Here is a 21012-nt window from a genome sequence, read left to right on the forward strand (position 1 = left end):
CTTTTACACTGCACTACATATGTAGTGCAGTGTATTAGAATAGCAATCAGGGCTTCAGGCCTTTAAGTCCCCTAGTGGGACAAAAAAGAAGTTACTAAAAATGTTGAATAAAAAAAAAAAGTTTTAAGTTACATAAACAAAATACTGCTTTTTTCCCCATAATAGATGTTTTATTATAGGAAAAAACTGAAAACATTAAGGCCTCATGCACACGACCCTAGCCATGTGCACAGCCGTTATTATCGGGTCGGCCGGCAGCGGAGTGTCACCTGCGAGCCGCCCTCAAATCGCGGGCCATGCACATGACCGCGTCTATTATTTTCTGGGGCCGCAATTCTCCTGCGGCAGCAAAAGCTTCTTTGTGTGCATGGGGCCTAAAAGACTACACATATTTGGTATTGCCGCATCCGTAACGACCCCAAATATAAAACTATAAGATTACTTTCCCCGCATGGTGCACTCCATAAAAACATAAATAATAAAAAACAATGCCAGAGTCACTGTTTTTAGTTACCTCGCCTTCCCAAAAGTTGTAATATAAAGTGATCAAAAAGTCGCATGTACCACAAAATGGTGCCAATATAAACTACAGCTCGTCCCACAAAAAACATGCCCTTACACAGCCTTGTTGACCCAAAAATAAGTTATGGCTCTTAGCATATGGCAGCCCAAAAAATAAATACTTTAAAAAAAAAAAAAGTTTATCCATGGTAGCGCTGTAAAACGTAAAAAATCTATCTACATTTGGTATCACCGTAATCGTATCGACCCGCAGAATAAATTCAATATGGCATTTATAATGCATGGTGAACGCCATAAAAATAACAATACCAGAATTGCTGTTTTTTGGTCACCTTGCTTCGCAAACATTTTTATAAAAAGTGATCAAAAAGCTGCATGTACCCCAAAATTGTACCAATAAAAGCTACAGATTGTCCCGCAAAAAATAAGCCCTCACACAGCTCAGTTGACGAAAATATAAAAAAATTCTGCCTCTCAGAAAATGTGCAGAGTGTGTTCCAAAAGGGGGATAACATCGGGCACCATTTATCAGTTCGACACTGGCCAAATATCTGTGTGTAACACCTGCAGAGACAGCATTGTGTATAGAGGATGCTGCAGTTACTGCCAAGCAGGGACTCATCTCAACAGACATTAGCACTTCTTCTTCTGAAGTGCAGTGGACTACATGTGCCAGCACCACTTGCTTCTCTATACCCCTGCAGCCTAGGAGAGGAGCAGCAGAGTGGAGCACTGATTGGCTGAGCAGGGGATTGTGGAACAAGGCTGAGCAGGGAGGAGAGACAGTGGCCATCTTTGGGAGAGACACATGGTCAGGAGATAGGTAGACTGTGAGTGCAGAGAGAAGAGAGTCCTGCACTGGGGCACACAGCACAGAGACGTACAGACAGTCCTGACAGCCCACCTGATCACTGTATGAGAGAAAGAAATGCTGCAGCAGCATCACCTCTGCAAAACAGCCTGATTCCAGGGAGGTTCCCTGGTCTGCAACACAGGAGGATTTTGTCTGCCACTCCATTGTCGTCCACGCGTCTGAACGCTGCAGCCCCGAGCTGGATCCCGGGGGAATATCATCTTTGCAGCAAGAAGTAGTGAGTACACATTGCTGGAACTTATTGTGCTGATATTGAGGACTTAGTGAGAGAACTGTTCTTGAGAGGAATTTCAGTATCTAAGTGCACCAACGGTTCCTGAAAAGTGCGCCAACGTCCACGGCAACAGGGCCCCAACGTTTGTACTTACTGCAGCCATTAGTAATTTTGTATTGTATTCCAGCTATTACCAGTAGTATAAGTGTGGGTGAGTGATCATTATCCTGTGTGGGTCACTGATATACTGTATATGTTTGGTGAAGACAGTATCTTAACCCTTTGTTATCCCCATAACATTTCAGGGAATATTGATATGTGTTGTACCAGCCAGGCCTGGCATATAGTCCATGCCCACCACTATTCACACAGAACTGTAACTGTTCTGTCATTTGCACTTTATTTCTTTATTTGCATCATTCTTATTCTGATCGCCCTTGTTTACCTTTCCCTAAATAAAACTGTTGAGTAGTTTCACCATAACCGCTTGTGAGTGTGTGCTGAGCTCAGGTGGGGGTTTCCCGAGTCGACCGCCGGCAGAAGAGGAAGGCCCTCCTGCTCCTATAGAGCTCCTAGCAAGATTCGGTGAGGCGAGAACTACAATACACCCTGCCTGTAGAGGTCGGCCCAAAGCGGTGTTACATGTGGATTATTATTTATTAACTGCATTATTATACCCTGATGTACTCCGCGCAACTTACAAACATACATATACTCCCAAATTATAAACTGATACACCAGCGAAACCCCAAACAGAACAACCACCAAGCAAAATCTGCGCTCCAAATGGCGCTCCCTCCCTTCTGAACCCTACTGTGTGCCCAAACATCAGCATCGCCATACCAGGAAGAACCCACTGAACAGTTTATGAGGTATTTGTCTTCAGTGGCACAAACTGGGCACAATATATTGTGCTCTAAAATGGCATCATGAATCAGTAGAAAATTCCAATTCTCAATTTGTACCATCCCCTGCGCATTGATTTCTTCTTGATAAATGCCTTGAGGGTGTAGTTTCCAAAACGGGGTCTCTTTTTGGGGATTTGTTTTACTGTTTGACCTGTGAGCCCAGCAATTGTCGGCCAATGCTGCATAAATCGCCAAAATGACCTCAAATGCGCATGGTGCTTTTTCACTTCTGATCCCTGTCGTATGTCCAGGAAAAATATTAGGGAAACATGTAGGGTGTGTCTAAAGCTAGGAAACACGGCATAATAATTAGAGAATTAGTTGAAAAAAAATATTCTGCTTTACACCATCCGCTGTGCATTAATATCTAATAAAAAAAAAACACTTGTGGTGTCAAAATGCTCACTTCAGCCCTTAAAAAAAATGCCTAATCGGGTGTAGTTTCAAAAATGGCGTCACTTCTGGGGGTGTGTTTCACTATTTGATCCCGGAGCCCTGCAATTGTGGGGTAATGCTGTGAAGATCACCAAAATAGGACTCAAATGGGCATGGTACTTTCACTTCTGAGCTCTGTCATATGTCCAGGCAAATGATAAATGCCTTGAGGGGTGTAGTTTAAAAAAAGGGGTCACTTCTTGGGGGTTTCCACTGTACTCTGGTACCTCAAGGCTTTGCAAATGTGGCATGGCGCTCGAACAGCAATCCAATAAAATCTGAGCTCTAAATGCCAAATGGCGCTCCATCCCTTCAGAGCCCTGACGTGTGCTCAAATAGCAGTTTACGACCACATATAGTGTATTGCCATACTCGGGAGATATTGAGTAACAAGTTTGGTAGTGTTTTTTTCTCCTATTACCCCTTATGAAAAGGAAAAATTGGGACCTAAATCTACATATGTTTGAGAAAAATATTTTTTTTATTTTCACTGCTTAATTCTAATAAAATCTATGAAACAACTGTGGGGTCAAAATGCTCACTATACCCCTAGATGAAGGGTGTAGTTTCCAAAATTTAGTCACTTCTCAGGGGTTTCTACTGTACTTGTACCACAGGAGCTTTGCAAATTCGCCGTGGCGCCTAAATACCAATCCTGCAAAATCATGCCAAATAGCGCCCCTGCATTTCTGAGCCCTGTTGTGTATCCAAACAGCAGTTTATTATCACATATGGGGTATTGCCGTACTCGGAAGAGATTGCTTTACAAATGTTGGGGTTCTTTTTCTCCGTTATCACTTATAAAAATGAAAAAATTCTACAATTTATTGGTAAAAACTGTATATTTTTAATTTCATGACCTAATTCCAACAAATTCTGCAAAAGACCTGTGGGGTCTAAATGCTCACTATACCCATAGATGAATTCCTTAAGTGGTGTCGTTTTCCAAATGGAGTCACTTTTTGGGTGTTTCCACTGTTTTGGTACCTCGGGGCTTTGCAAATGCGACATGACACCCAAAAACCATTATAGCAAAACTTGAACTCCAAAAGCCAAATGGTTCTCTTTCCTTTCTGAGCTCTGCCGTGTGTCCAAAGAGCAGTTAGTGAGAACATATGGGGTATTGCCGTACTCGGGAGTCATTTCTTTACAAATGTTGGGGTGCTTTTTCTCCATAATTCTTTATTTAAATGTAAAAATCTGAGCTAAATGTATGTTCTATGAGAAAAAAAATGTTGATTTTCACGGCCTAATTCCAATAGATTTATCAAAAAAACAGTGGGATCAAATTTCTCACTATACCCCTAGATAAATTAGTTGGGGGGGGGGGTGTAGTTTCCAAAATGGTCTCTTTTTGGGGGTGTTTCCTATGTTTTGGCACCACAAGACCTCTTCAAACCTGACATGGTGCCCAAAACATATTCTAATAAAAAGGAGGCCCCAAAATCCACTTGGTACTCCTTTGCTTCTGAGGCCAGTATTTCAGTCATGTAGCACACTAGAGTCACAGGTGGGATATTCCTAAAAACTGCCGAACCTGGGCACTAAATATTCAGTTGCAATTCTTTAGTAAAACATCCTGTGTTCTAGAAAAAAATAAATTAAAATGAATTTCTAAAAAAAAAAAAAAAAAGGAATTTTGTAAATCTCATTTCCACTTTGCTGTGATTCCTGTGAAACACAAAGGGGTTAGGAAAGTTTCTAAATGCTGTTTTTGAATACTTTGAGAGGTTTTTTTTGAAATGGGGGGCCTTATAATATATAAGGCCCTCAAAGCCACTAGAGAACTCAACTAGTCCCTAAAAAAATAGGCTTTGGAAATTTTTAAAAAATAAAATAGACATGGGAAATGTTAACTAGTAACTATTTTGTGCGGTATTACTATGTCTTAAAAGCAGGTACATTTACATTTTGAAAAATGAACATTTTTGCTAATTTCCCCAAAATGTTGTTTTTGCTACAAATAAATACTGAGTTTATCGACCAAATTTTAGTACAATGTCATGAGAAACCGATCTCAGAATCGCTTAGATAAGTAAAACCGTTGCAAATTTATTACCATATAAAGTGACACATGTCAGATTTGAAAAAATGGGCTGTGTCCACAAGGGGTTAAGAATTACATTATTTACATCTGAAGCAGTCTCCATGTCCACAGCAATTCTCTGTGAAAACTGATCAGTAAATTACATGGCCCCTAAAAATATCAATCGACTGAACAGGTCACACCCGTCATCAAATACCTTGTGTACTGTGTATATACTGTCCTGTGTGTAGTGCGTGTGGTGTGTAAAGATCTGCACTTACCGGTAGATGATCAGGAAAGTATGGTGTAATCCTGGAATGAAAAACAGCAAAAAAAAAAACTCCCCCCAAAACCCAAAATGTGCCTTTGCGGCTCAAATATCTCTGAATAGCTCCTTGAGTGTATCAAGACGCTGCAGTTGCTTCCAACCAACTAACCAACTGACCTGTAGGCCGAGCAGAAAATTCAAATCATACCATTCCAGGCAGAGTGCCAGGGAGTGGCCAATCATATGCCAGTCACATGCCAACCAATCACAAACCAACTATATCATCTCTTCACTTTATCCACTTGGTCTCCATATTCAAACCTTTTGAGATATATATATATTACCCATAATGCTTTAAGAAATGTCAAAAACACAAAAAAAGGCCATACTTACAAAAGGACACAGGTCAGAAACGCTGATGAAGGAGAGTGAACAGGTGCATTAAATAGTAATAGCCACTCCCACTAGCCTTGAGGGGAGTGGCGTGTAGTGCATGAGATGTGTAGTAAAAAATAATAAATGAATTGTGTATGCGCAAGTGATAATATGAGGAGTGAAATATAGGGGGCAGTAATGAGTAAAGTGCCTAAATAAAAATAAATAGAATAGTGGGGTGCAAGTGTGTGAAACATGGAGGGATAATGTGTCATGAGGCGCAGTGTATATAGCCAGGTAGAAGCCTATTTGTAACGCCTTGATAATACATAGAGCGGGCTACCCGGCTTGCTATGCCAAACAACAACACACCATACTCTCCCAGCATCAAAGACCCCGCTGTGTCCAAAAGAAGCAAATATAATGCAAGTAAGCATGAAAATTACATGGGCTATTAGTAATCATTTTGGCCAAAAGGACGCAAGCTCTCAATCCACGACAAGGATCCCCAGACTTGCCAGTCCCTAACTGCAACTTAATATTCCTAATGTGCAAACCATACAGATAAAAACAAGGGGACATATATACAGAAAAACACAAAAAAGGACATACTTACAAAAGGACACAGACAGGTCAGAAACGTTTTAATTAATTTAATAAATGTCAGTCAAAGGAAATAACTTAGATATTGCAATGACATGCGGTTTACATTGATAACGTTCATAACCAACATCCCCGATCAGCTGGTGGGTGCAATTACACCCAATAATATATCCCCAGTAGGACACCAATATCCAGTGGCGGATTAAGTAAACCATGGGCACTGGGCTGTTCCACAAGCTTGGGCCCCCTTCTCCACCACCGCCCTGCCACGCCGTGTCTATATTAAACACCACCTTTCTGTGTGAGCACTGACAAATGGGTGCTACGATTCCCCTTGTCAAAGGGCTGTGTCCCTACATACTGACAGTCTCCAACCATCGCTGACAGTATCACACTGTGTAGGGACACATCCTCCTGACAAGCAGAATGGTAACACGCATTTGTCTATTAGCCCTGGGTACACAAAGACTTTATGTGGAATACAAGGAATTCCGATAACAGACATGTCAGGAGAGGGGACAGATCTATAAATGCAATGACTCACAGGAGATGTCTTCACTGATGGGTCGTTCTCTTTTCTTCTCCATCTGACACAGACCGTTATGGCGACTTCTCCTGATGACTGCAGAGTTTCCTGATGAGAAATCTTTTCCCCTTGATTCTGTAGCCATTTTCAGCGTCTATAGCAACATACAAATTCAGACATAAACACCATAAATTGTCTTATACCCCAGACCTCTAAGCAAATTAAGACCCAGGCCCATACATTAACTCAAACCAATAAATTCAGTCCCCAAGAGGTAACTAAACATTTAAAAAACATTTGGCGTGTCATAGTGAGAGTGATATGTCAGAAGTTTTGATCGATGGGCGTCCCAGCATTGAGACCACCACCGATCACTAAAACAAAGCAGCAGGAGTGCCCGGGTGAGCGCTGTACCACTTAATTTCTGATTGTCTTTCCTCGGCGCGGTGTACGGACTCATAGACTTTCTGTTGTGCCCATACACCGCATGCTCGGCTATCAGAGGAAAGACGATCAGAAACAAAGTGGCACAGCACTCACCTGAGCGCTTCTGCCACTTTGTTTCAGCGATTGGTGGGGTCTCAGTGCCCGGACCCCCACCGATTAGAACATTTGACATGTGACTATGACATGTAATTTTTAAAAAAAAGTTTCGTTAGTTACCCTTTAAGCAGTCAGACACCCCTCCCCAGTGCATCTGACTGACTGCTGAGTGCCCTATGGGAGGGTCTAAGCGTCTGACACTTAGGGCGGATTTACACGAGCGTGTGCGTTTTGCGCACGCAAAAAGTGCGGCGTTTTGCGCGCGCAAAAGGCACTTAACAGCTCCGTGTGTCATCACCATATGATGCGCGGCTGCGTGCCTTTCGCGCAGCCGCCATCATTATGACACTCTGTTTGTATGTTTGTAGCACCTGATGCTTTTCTGTTTGCAATCATAGTTTTACTGCTGTTGAGCAAATCACGCACGTCCCACGGAGGTGCCTCCGTGTGGCATGCGTGATTTTCACGCACCCATTGACTTCAATGGGTGCGTAATGCGCAAAAAACGCAGAAATATAGGACATGTCGTGAGTTTTAAGCAGCGGACTCACGCTGCACAAAAATCACTGACAGTCTGCACTTCCCCATAGACTAACATAGGTCCGTGCGACGCGCGTGAAAAGCACGCGCGTTGCACGGACGTATTACATGTTCGTGTAAATCCGCCCTTATGGCTCTGGGGGGGGAAGGAGTTATTCCCCTATAGAACCTTCAACAGTCAATCAAACGCTCTGACCCCCCCCCCCCCCTGCAGTATAATAACTACTGAGGGCTCTATGGGGGAGATTACACTGCAGGGGGAGATTACACAGCACACATTATATACACAGCACACACTATATAGACTTACATTATAGACACTATAAACACAGCACACACTATATACACAGCACACACTATATAGACTTACATTATAGACACTATAAACACAGCACACACTATATAGACTATATACACAGCACACACTATATAGACTATATACACAGCACACACTATATACACAGCACACACTATATACACAGCACACACTATATACACAGCACACACTATAAACACAGCACACACTATATACACAGCACACACTATATACACAGCACACACTATATACACAGCACACACTATATACACAGTACACACTATAAACACAGCACACACTATATACACAGCACACACTATATAGACTATATACACAGCACACACTATATAGACTATATACACAGCACACACTATATACACAGCACACACTATATACACAGCACACACTTCATACACAGCACACACTATATACACAGCACACACTATATACACAGCACACACTATATACACAGCACACACTATATAGACTATATACACAGCACACACTATATACACAGCACACACTATATAGACTTACATTATGACACACACACACACACACACACACACACACACACACACACACACACACAGACACTATATACACAGCACACACTATATAGACTATATACACAGCACACACTATATAGACTATATACACAGCACACACTATATAGACTATATACACAGCACACACTATATACACAGCACACACTATATAGACTATATACACAGCACACACTATATACACAGCACACACTATATAGACTTACATTATGACACGCACACACACACACACACACACACACACACACACACACACACACACTTACCAGTCTCTTCCTCTGCGGTGCTTGTCTCTGGCAGCCTTCAGGACCTTAATCATGTGACTGTGACGTCACCACAGGTCCTTCACCATGTAGTTTCAGTTTTGCTGTTATCAGGCAGCTGCTGGAGGTTTAAACAGGAGGGACAGTGTACAGCAGCACAGAGGAGCTGACTGTCAGGGAGACTCCAGCACCTGCCAATCACAATCTCTGACAATCTGCTCTCTACAGCTGATGTTCTGTGCCCCTGTTCCCTGGCCGCAATTGTCTCCCCCTGCACATCCCCCCCTCCTCTTCATCAGCACGTGGGACCGATGACCCTAGAATGCGGCCGGCAGCAGCCCTATACCAGCCAATATCCCAGCCCTATAGGAAGCCCCATGGACACAACCTGTATGAAGTCTAGAGCCCCCTGAACTCAGGCAGCATCCTATAGTAAAGTGAGGGGGTGGCATTGATTGTATAATATATATCGTCACTGCGCTGATTTATGTAACGGCGCTTTCTTTATAATAACATTGTAACTACACATTATAAATTATAATAAAGCACCAACATTTTCCACAGCGCTATACAATAAGTTACAGGCTACAGTGACCTTCAAATCCAATAAGTTACAATGTAAATATAAGGAGGGAGGGCCCTGCTCACAAGCGTACAGTCTACATGAAAAGGGGGTGACAGGAACAAGGGTATTTATTGTACCACTGAATCATCCATTATCAGTAAACCAGATTCAATGACTGTATGCATAGATGTAGACTCGCTTATCCACAGACATTGTAATGGAACATTTCAATTAACATGTTATATATGAGCTTCTATCTTACAGATTAGAGAGTATATATGTACAGTGACATAACCATACAGTTCATCTTCAGGAATTACCCAATATTTTGTACTGCGGACTAATGGGACCATAGGCCTCTTGTATAGAGGACCAGTCATATCTAGTTGAACAGTTTCGAATTCTCATTTATTTCTAGTCAAATTCCATATAACATAGTGGTAAGTAGAAAGTAAAGCATTAAGCCTCTGGACTTTTGTATCAAGAGTAACAACCCAAAAATTCAGAGTCTGACACACCAGATTATTAAATAGGTATAAATGTATGTGGCAATGAGACAACAAACAAGTTAAAATATAGAGATGATTACCACAGTATAGATGGACACCAAACAGTGACACACAAGATGGGACTATTGACTGGAGAGAGCAAGTGAATGTGGAGTAGGTCACAGCATACAAGCTGCATGTACATATAAGAGGCCAGAAAGAGCCAAAGAAAGTATGTTCAACACTCATATATCAAAATCGTACATGACAGATGTAGTTACAACCAGGGGTGGGATCCGGCCGGTTCGCCCCGAACCAGTTGTTAAAATTACAGCCGGTTCCCAGAACCGGGTGAAGCGGGAAGCCGGAACAGGTCCCCTGCACACAATTGTATTCGCGTCCTTAGGACGCAGATACAATTGACTTCACTAGCGCTGCCCTGGCGAGGCACATGACGTGGAGCTGGAATGGGACAAGTAAGAAATGTTTTTTTTTTTCTTTCCTTCTACTGTGGGCAGCGTTGTATATAGTCCCCATTAGCTACAGGGGACTATATAGGGAACAGTAGCTACAGGGATCTATATAGGGAACAGTTGCTACAGGGGACTATATAGAGAACAGTAGCTACAGGGGACTATATAGGGAACAGTAACTACAGGGGACTATATAGGGAACAGTAGCTACAGGGAACTATATAGGGAACAGTTGCTACATGGGACTATATAGAGAACAGTAGCTACAGGGGACTATATAGGGAACTAACTACAGGGGACTATATAGGGAACAGTAGCTATAGGGGACTATATAGGGAACAGTAACTACAGGGGACTGACTATACATAGGTAACAGAACTACAGGGCACTATATAGGGAGCACTAACTACAGGAGACTATATAGGGAGCACTAACTACAGGAGACTATATAGGGAGCACTAACTACAGGGGACTATATAGGGAACACTAACTACAGGGGACTATATAGGGAGCACTAACTACAGGGGACTATATAGGGAACACTAACTACATGGGACTATATAGGGGCCCTTATCTATATGGAACGCCTCAGGGGGCCCTGTCTACAGGGAACACCACAGGGGGCCCTATCTACAGGGGGAACTATACAGGGAACGCTACAGTGAATGCCACAGGGGGCACTATCTACAGGGAATGCTACAGTGAGCCCTGTCTGCAGGGAACGGTACATGGGGCACTATATGCAGGGAACGCTACTACCTACAGAAGGCTCTACGGTGAGCACTATCTACAGAGGGCTCTACTGGGAGCACTATCTACAGAGGGCTCTATGAGGGGCACTATCTACAGGGGGCACTGTGTGTGGTGCATTACTTTACAGTGTTTGAAACAAATTTATTCATGGGCACACTGAATGGTACTATTATATTCAGGGGCACAGTGTGTAGTACTATTATATTCGGGGACACAGTGTATGATACTATTATATTTAGTGGCATAGAGTGTGGCACCATAAGAATTTGCTCTTCGTTTATAGGTGCAGAAATGTTGAAAAGTGAGCTTCCGAAGACATCTGATTGAGCAAATTGACCCATTTCCGCAGAAATGGGTCATGGCCAGGAGGGATCATAGAGTTCTGGACTAGTTGGAAAAGTAAAGAGAACGACTAGAATCTGAGAAGTCGTCACTGGTAAGTCACTAAATGTAAATGTTTATTCTCCCTGTGACTGCTCAGTACTGTAGTCACTGTATGATCTGCAGTGAGATGATGTGTGTATCGTTCTTTTTTGTGAAACTGCAACTCCCAGCATATCCTTACCATCTTTCTGGCTATACTGGAAACTGTAGGTTTATTCTGTACAAACTTATATGGCAGGGGTTAAACTAAATTTGCATATTATCTCTGTACTGAGCTGTATTTGTACTGGTGCTGTATATACATACTGAGCTTGGTTCTGGTGCTGTGTATATATGTACTGAGCTTGGTTCTGGAGCTATATTCATCATAACAACCAAGCTCAATACATATATACAGTACCAAAGAGAAGCTCTGAACATATATTCAACTCCAGAACCAAGCTCAATATATATATACAGCACCAAAGAGAAGCTCAGAACATATGTACAGCACCAGAACCAAGCTTAGTGCATATATACAACATCAGAGCAAAGTTCAGTACATATATACAGCATCAGAACAGAGCTCATACACATATACAAGACCAGAACCAAACTCAGTACATATATACTGTAATGTCCGTGGCTGGGAGCTGTAAGCTCCAACCTCCACCTGACAGCCGCAGCCACGAATCGGCAAGCGCTGGCCCCAGCCTCCTCCTCAGGAGACGCCAGCGCTCGCGTCCACTCACCTCTGCCGGAACCCGTAGGGGCAGCTCGCGCACCGGACCTCATGGATGAACTTAGAACCCTGGACTATAAGAGGGGTCCAGCCCCCTAGTTCTATGCCTGAGCGTTGTTGTGTTCCCTATTTTTGTCTTTGTGATGGCCTCCTAGTGTGTTTCCTGTTCCAGTCCCTGTACCTATACCTGTTTCCAGTTCCTGTTCCTAGCAATCCATACATTCCTGGTCTAGCACTGTGCTGTGCCAAAGTCGTGCCGTGCTGCATCCACGTCTGACCTGCTTCACCTCGCCTGATGTCCGCCTGCTACCTAGTCCCAGCCGAACCTGCCCTGCTGCTGTCTACGCTGCCACAGATACCTATAGACTTTCACCTGCTCCCTGTTGGCCAGCTGCCTTACCGCCAAAGCGGTACGGCTCAGTGGGTCCACAGACCCTTCGTGACATATACAGCAACAGAACCAAACTCATACACATGTACAACACCAGAACCAAACTTAGTACATATATACAACTCCAGAACCAAGCTCAGTACATAAATACAACACCAGAATAAAGCTCAGTACTTAAATACAGCATCAGAACCATGCTCAGTACATATATACCCACCAGAACCAAGCTCAGTACATATATATCAGAACAACCGAGCTCAAAACATATATAGTTCAATTCAAAAAGTGTCTCTCATATATTATATAGATTCATTACACAGGGATCTATTTCCAGCATTTTTTTCTTTTAATGTTGATGTTTATGGGAACAGTTAATGAAAACCCAAAATGTAGTCTTAGAAAATTGGAATATTATATAAGCTCAATTTAAAAAATGATTTTTAATACCGAAATGTCGTCCTATTGAAAAGTATGTGCAGTATATGCCCTCAATACTTGGTCGGGGCTCCGACTCTGCATGAATTACTGCATCAATGGCGTGGCATGGAGGCGATCAGCCTGTGGCACTGCTGAGGTGTTATCAATGCGGCGTGGTATGTAGGCGATCAGCCTGTGGCACTGCTGAGCTGTTGTGGAAGCCCAGGTTGCTTATCACTGACTGGAAACTTCACAAAGTGAAATTTGCATTTCATTTGGAAATCTCGTCCCAGAGTCTGGAGGAACAGTGGAGAGGCGTCAATCCAAGTGTCTTGCAGTACACTGTGAAGTTTCCACAGTCAGTGATGGTTTGGGGGCCCTGTCATGTGCTGGTGTTGGTCCACTGTGTTATATCAAGTCCAGAGTAAGCGCAGCGTCTAGCATGACATTTTCCAGCAGGACTCGACACCTGCCACCCTGCCAAAAGTACCAATACCTGGTGTAATAACCACAGTATCACTGCACTTGATTGGCCAGAAAACTCACCTCACCTAAACCCCACAGAGAATCTATAGGGTATTTTCAAGAGGAAGATGAGACACCAGACCCAACAATGCAGACGAGCTGAAGGCCGCTATCACAGCAACCTGGGCTTCCATAACACCTCAGCAGTGCCACAGGCTGATCGCCTCCATGCCACACCATTGATGCAGTAATTCATGCAAAAGGAGCAGCGACCAAGTATTGAGGGCATATATTGTACATACTTTTTAGTAGGACAACATTTCGGTATTAAAAATCATTTTTGTGAAATTGGGCTTATATAATATTCAAATTTTCTGGGTGACTTAAATTTTGGGTTTTCATGATCTGTTACCATAATCATCAGCATTACAAGAAAAAAATGCTGGAAAAAGATCCCTCTGTGTGTAATGAATCTATATAATATATGAGAGACACTTTTTGAATTGAATTACTGAAATCAATTAACTTTTGATGATATTCTAATTCATTGAGAAGGACTAGTGTATATATACTGAGCTTTGTTCTGGTGTTGTATATATGTACTGAGCTTCATTCTGGTGCTGTATATATGTACTGAGCTTGCTCCTGACACCGTATCTGTGCATTAGCTGGGAGAGTTGTCGCGGCTTACTGCGCACTCCGCACTGTCCTCCACCCTTCTGATGTGCACAGCCTCACTAAATGGGCTGAGCACGCTTAGGATATTGAATGTGCCCATATAGGCCTATATGTAATGGGTGAGTTTAACCCCTTAGTGACCACCACTTTTCACGTTGGTCACTAAGGTGCCTTAGGCTAGGCCGGCGCCTTTTCACGTTGGCCCAGTCTAAGTCCTGCACGGGTGTCCCGTGCAGGCTGGAGCCGGGGCTCTGCTGTCTGATGACAGCTGGGCTCCTGCTCCAACACCCGCGATCGAAGTTTACTTAGATCGCGGCCGTTTAACCTGTTAAATGCCGCCGTCAATTTCGACCGCGGCATTTTTCTTGTTTACAGAGGGAGTGCAGGTCTCCGATGGGGTGTCATGGCAGCTGGGGGCTTGATAAAAGCCTCCAGGTCTGCCCTGGACATATGCCTATTAGGACGCGCCGGAGGCACGTCCTAATAGATTGCCTGTCAGATTTACACTGACAGGCAATAATGCTCTGGTAAAAAATAAATAAAAGTACACATATATGGTATTGCCGCGACCGTAATGACTCAATTAATAAAGTTAATATGTAATTTAAACCGCAAGGTGAACACCGTAAAAAAAAACGCAAAAAACAATGGCGAAATTGCAATTTTTTTCCATCGCCCCCAAAAAAGTCATAATAAAAATGAATCAATAAGTCCCATGCATCCCAAAACAGTACCAATCAAAATTACGTCTCGTCCCGCAAAAAACAACCCCAAAAAAATCACTACATTGATGGAAAAATAAAAAAGTTACGGCTCTTGGAAAGCAACGATGCAAAAACAAATAATTTTAGTTCAAAAGTGTTTATTGTGCAAAAGTTGTAAAACATAAAAAAACCTCTACATATGTGGTATCGCCGTAATCATACCGACCCATAGAATAAAGGTAACATGTTATTTACGCCGCACAGTTAATGGCGTCAATTTAAAAACGCATAGAACAATGGTGGAATTTCAGTTTTTTTTTATAATCCCCCCAAAAAAAGTTAATAAAAGTTAATAAAAAAATGATATGTACCCAAAAATGGTGCTATTAAAAAAGTACAACTAATCCCGCAAAAAACAAGTCCTCATACAGCTATGTAGACGAAAAAATAAAAAAGTTATAGCTCTTTGAATGCGACTATAGAAAAACGAATAAAATAGCTTGGTCATTAGGGCCTAAAATGGGCTGGTCACTAAGGGGTTAATATAATGTGTGGGCAGGTCTGTACGCTTATGTAATTATATAAATAGTGTGGCAATCCATACTAAAGCATTCTGGACAAGGAATTACTTTATTTAGAGTCCACTTCAATGTAGGGGGTATTTGGAATATCGTAATTGTTTTATTTTATTATTAGAATCATTTTCAATGGCGCGATACTCCGCAAAACACTGTGACTCCCCAACCCCCCCCACCCCCAACGGCACGTATGTCTTCGTCCGAAAAATAGGGAACCTGTTGTTAAAATTTGAATCCCAACCCTGGTTACAACAATCTAGCTGTCAGCGGAAGTGTGTATATATAAATGTAACGTCCAATGAAATAGGTCGAAAATACCTATAATCTTAGCTGCAAAGTGCAATGGAACAACTTACCCATCATGTGAAGAGCACTGTCTGGCATCACACCCCGACGCGCGTTTCGGCAGGAAGCCTTCGTCTTTGGCTCTTTGTGGCCTCTTATATGTACATGCAGCTTGTATGTTGTGACCTACTCCACATTCATTAGCTCTCTCCAGTCAATAGTCCCATCCTGTGTGTCACTCTATACTATGGTAATCATTTTAACTTGTTTGTTGTCTCATTGTCATTAACCCCTTAAGGACGTAGCCTAGTTTTGGCCTTAAGGCTCAGAGCCCATTTTTCAAATCTGACATATTTCACTTTTTGTGGTAATAACGTCGGAATGCTTAAACCTATCCAAGCGATTCTGAGAATGTTTTCTCGTGACACATTGGGCTTCATGTTCGTGGTAAAATTTGGTCGATATATTCAGTGTTTATTGGTGAAAAATTTCAAAATTTAGAGAAAATTTGGAAAAAATAGCATTTTTCAGAATTTAAATGCATCTGCTTGTAAAACAGACGGTTATACCACCCAAAATAGTTACTAGTTCACATTTCCCATATGTCTACTTCAGATTGGCATAGTTTTTTTAACATTCTTTTATTATTTTTTTGACGTTGCAAGGCTTAGAACCTAAACAGCAATTTCTCATATTTTTAAGAAAATTTCAAAAGCCTTTTTTTTTAAGTACTTCTTCAGTTCTGAAGTGGCTTTGAGGGGCCTATGTATTAGAAACCCTGATAAAACACCCCATTTTAAAAACTAGACCCCTCAAAGTATTCAAAACAGCATTTAGAAAGTTTTTTAACCCTTCAGGCATTTCACAAGAATTAAAGCAAAGTGGAGGTGAAATTTGCAAATTTAATTTTTCTTGCTGAATTTCAATTTTATTAAAAAAAATTTCTGTAACACAGAAGGTTTTACCAGAGAAACACTACTAAATATGTATTGTCCAGATTCTGCAGTTTTTAGAAATGTCCCATATGTGGCTCTAGTGCGCTCATGGGCTAAAACACAAGCCCTAGAAGCAAAGAAGCACCTAGTGCATTTTGAGGCCTCTTTTTTATTAGAATATATTTTAGGCAGCATGCCAGGTTTGAAGAGGTGTTGAGGTGCCAAAACAGTAGGAATCCCCGAATTGTCACCCCATTTTGGAAACTACACCCCTCAAGGAATTCATTTATGGTTGTTGTTACCATTTTGACCGCACAGTTTTTTCACAGCACCTATTTGAATTGGGCTGTGAAATTAAAAAAATGTCATTTTTTCCAATAAGATGTCATTTGTGATCAAAATTTCTTATTTTCACAGGGAACAAAATACCCCATTTTGTTGCCCAATTTCTCCTGAGTGCGGCATACCACATTTGTGGCGATAAACTGCAGTTTGGGCCCATGGGAGGCCTCAGAAGTGAAGTAGCGCTGTGTGTTCTTTGGAGTGCAGATTTTGCTGGTTTGGCTTTCGGGTGCCATGTCGCATTTGCAGAGCCCCAGAGGTATCAATGCAATGGAAACCTACCAGAAGTGACCCCATTTTGGAAACTACACCCCTCAAGGAATTCATTTATGGGTAATGTGACCATTTACACACCATAGTTCCTTCACAGAACTTATTTGAATTGGGCTGGGAATTAAAAAAAATAAAAAAAATTCCAATAATATGTCGTTTTAGCTCAAAAATTCTTATTTTCAAAAGAAATAAAATACTGCATTCTGTTGCCCAATTTGTCCTGAGTGCGGCAATACCCCATTTGTGATGATAAACTGCCATTTGGGCTCATGGGAGGGCTCAGAAGGAAAAGAGCACTATTTGTTCTTTGGAGTCCAGATTTTGCTGGATTGGTTTTCGGGTGCCATGTCGCATTTGCAGAGCCCCAGAGGTATCAAAGCAATGGAAACCCACCAGAAGTGACCCCATTTTGGAAACTACACCCCTCAAGGAATTCATTTATGGGTGTTGTGACCATTTTGACCCCATAGTTTTTTTACAGAACTTATTTGAATTGGGCTGGGAATTAAAACAAAATTAATTTTTTCCAATAATATGTAGTTTTGGCTGAAAATTTCTTATTTTCACAAGAAATAAAATACCCCATTCTGTTGCGCAATTTGTCCTGAGTGCCGCAATACCCCATTTGTGGTGATAAACTGCCGTTTGGGCCCATGGGAGGGCTCAGAAGGAAAGGACCACCATTTGGCCTACTGGTGATTTTCTGGTGCGAAGTCATGTTTGCAGAAGCCCCTGAGGTACCAGTACAGTTGAAACCCCCAAGAAGTGACCCTGTTTTAAAAACTACACCCTTAAGGCATTCATCTAGAGGTGTAGTGAGCATTTTTACCGGAGACATACACCCCATAAACTGTAATATGGTTTCTCCCGGGTATGGCAATACCCTCAATGTGGCTGTTATCAGCTGCCTGGGCACACAGCAGGGCTCAGAAGGGAAAGATAATGGGGGATAAGCTGTGCGGAGTACATCAGGGTAAGTAGAATTGGGGTAAATTATAAATCAAGGGCTGTATGATAAATTTTAAAACACTCTTTCATACAGAGCTCTGGTTTTTCGTGACACGCGTTACATTGATATATTGTGTCCTCCCTTATACCCCTCTTATAGCAGACTTTGCACCTCTTTTGACTTTTTCCCTTCTTGCCAGTTTGGGGAACTTCTCCTGGAAAGTGCTGCCCTGGTGCGATGCGTGTGGACTTGCTTCCAGAAGTACTGGGTGCCCCCCCCTTCCTGGTCCCTAAAGATTAGGTTCTTGATTACCACCTCTTGAAATTCCAGGAAAGTTCCCCTCTGGCCTGTACATCGACGTAGCACATACACATTGTACAATGCCATCTGTATGATGTGCACGGCCAGCTTCTTATACCACACCGCATGGCGCTATAGGGCTTCAGGACTTGATCTGACAAGTCCACCCCTCCGATGTACCTATTGTAGTCCAGGATGCAGTCTGGTTTAGGGGTCTCTGTACTGGTACCTCGTACAGGTACATGGGTACTGGTGTGACATCTCTCTTGTACTTGACACACAATATGTTGCTGCTAGAATGTGCCCTGCGCTCACCCCTTCTTGTTTGGCCTGAAGAGTCTTAGGGAGGCCTCTCAGATTTCTTCTAGCAGTGCCACATGCCGCAGGACTGGAAGCGAGGCAGTTGAAGAGTGGGACGCCGGTATAAAAATTATCCAGGTAGAGGTGGTAACCCTGGTCCAGCAGCACCAAATCCCACACAATTTTTGCATTAACTCCCAGTAAGGGGGGGCATTCTGGGGGCTGAATGCTGGTGTCCTTCCCTTTATATATCCTAAATTTGTAAGTACACCCTGATGCACTCTCACACAGCTTATACATCTTCACACTATACCTTGCCATCTTACTCGGCAGGTACTGGCGGAATTGAACCCTCCCTTTAAAATCCACCAAGGACTCATCAATAGAAATACACTTCTCGGGGGTGTATGCTGGGGAAAACCAGGCACTGAAACGGTCTAATAGGGGTCTCCGTTTATACAAACGGTCAAAACTGGGGTCATCTCGTGGTGGGCACGGCTCATTATCAGTATAATGTAAGAAGCGAAGTATTGCCTCATTTATTTATTTTTTTAGGTTCCAGTTCAGTTCTGAAGTTGCTTTGAGGGGCCCATATATTAGAAACCCCTATCAAACACCCCATTTTAGAAACTAGACCCCTCAAAGTATTCACAACAGCATTTAGAAAGTTTATGAACCCTTTAGGTGTTTCACGGGAATTTAGAGCAAAGTAGAGGTGAAATTGACTTTTTTTTTTTGTCAGAAAATCCACTTTATACCATTTTTTTTATAACACAAAAGGTTTTATCAGAGAAACGCAACTTAATACTTATTACCCAGATTCTGCAGTTTTGAGAAATATCCCACATGTGGCCCTAGTGTGATAATGGACTGAAGCCCCGGCCTCCGAAGCAAAAGCGCACCTAGTGGATTTTGAGGCCTCTTTTTTATTAGGCACCATGTCCGGTTTGAAGAGGTCTTGTGGTGACAAAACAGTGGAAACCCCCCAAAAGTGACCCCATTTTGGAAACTAGACACCTTGAGGAATTCATTGTAGTTTTCTTGGGGTGCATGCAGCTTTTTGATCAGTTTTTATTCTATTTTTAGGAGGCGTGGTGACTAAAAAACTGTAATTTTTTATTCTATTTTTTTTTACAGCGTTCACCGTGCGCTATAAATGACATATTCACTTTATTCTGCGGGGCGATACGATTACGGCGATGCCATATGTTTATAGTTTTTTTATGTCTTATGGCGTTTGCACAATAAAATACGTTTTGTAAAAAATCATTCACTTTTTGTGTTACCTTATTCTAAGAGCCAGAACTGTTTTATTTTTCCATCAATAAATCCGTGCGAGGCCTTATTTTTTGCGTGACGGTCGGCAACGGGACGGTCAGCTTCATCCGGGAAAGGATGTTGCTGGCAGTTCAATGAGGAGCATTGTAAATTTTGCTCTGATTGCAGGTACACGCACGAGTGCTCCGGTTGCTGAGGCGCCCATGGTTTGTCCTGATGCTTCAGGAAGCATAAGGGCAAGCAGGGGGATGTTGAACAGAAGGGGGGCGACGCCGGTGAGGGTGGAAAGGATGCTTCTTATTTGGGTACACCCTTAAAAACGGAAGGTGGCGGATTTATTGTTTCTGGGTTTTGCGGAGGGTTTTCGGATTCCTTGTACTTCTGCAGTACGGGATGGGGTGTCCCGCAATTTGTTGTCTGCTTTGGTGCGGCCTGATTTAGTTACGGATAAATTGATGAAAGAGGTGTCTTTGGGCCACATGGTTCCTGGTTTGCGGGTTTCCCCTTTGGGTTTGGTTCCAAAAAAGGTTAACAAATTCCGCCTTATACATCACTTATCATATCTGGAAGGGGAGTCGGTGAACGATGGCATCGATCCTAACCTTTGCACAGTTATACTTCGTTTGATGCTGCGGTCGTTTGGGTTCGCAAATACGGGAAGGGCTCCCTTTTGGCAAAAACCGACATTGAAGCCGCGTTTCGTTTGTTGCTGGTGTAGCCGGAGAGTGTTTGTTTGTTAGGTTGCTGTTGGCAG

Source organism: Rhinoderma darwinii, unplaced genomic scaffold (assembly GCF_050947455.1).
Source record: "Rhinoderma darwinii isolate aRhiDar2 unplaced genomic scaffold, aRhiDar2.hap1 Scaffold_126, whole genome shotgun sequence".
Taxonomy (NCBI): Eukaryota; Metazoa; Chordata; class Amphibia; order Anura; family Rhinodermatidae; genus Rhinoderma; species Rhinoderma darwinii.